Below are 250 nucleotides of genomic sequence, written 5' to 3'. Positions count from 1 at the left end.
TGTGTGGCGCAGGATCCAGCTCACTCTAAGAAGAGAGGGAGAGTCACGTGCTGGGGAGATTGTTCTGTTGGTAGAGGCCTCAGTGGTCAGGGGATAGTGGACCTGGGTAGTGGACGTGATGGTGGTCTAGGAAAGAGGTAAGGAAGAGCAGCATATTTAGGAGGCATCAAATAAATCTGGAGAACTAGAAAGAGGAAGTCTCAGAATTACAAGTTTGATCTAACTTTAAAAGTGCTTATTTGGGGGCTGA

Source organism: Peromyscus leucopus, chromosome 7 (genome assembly GCF_004664715.2).
Source record: "Peromyscus leucopus breed LL Stock chromosome 7, UCI_PerLeu_2.1, whole genome shotgun sequence".
Lineage (NCBI taxonomy): Eukaryota > Metazoa > Chordata > Mammalia > Rodentia > Cricetidae > Peromyscus > Peromyscus leucopus.
The sequence above is the reverse complement of the archived record's forward strand: the minus strand, read 5'-3'. Positions refer to the sequence as shown.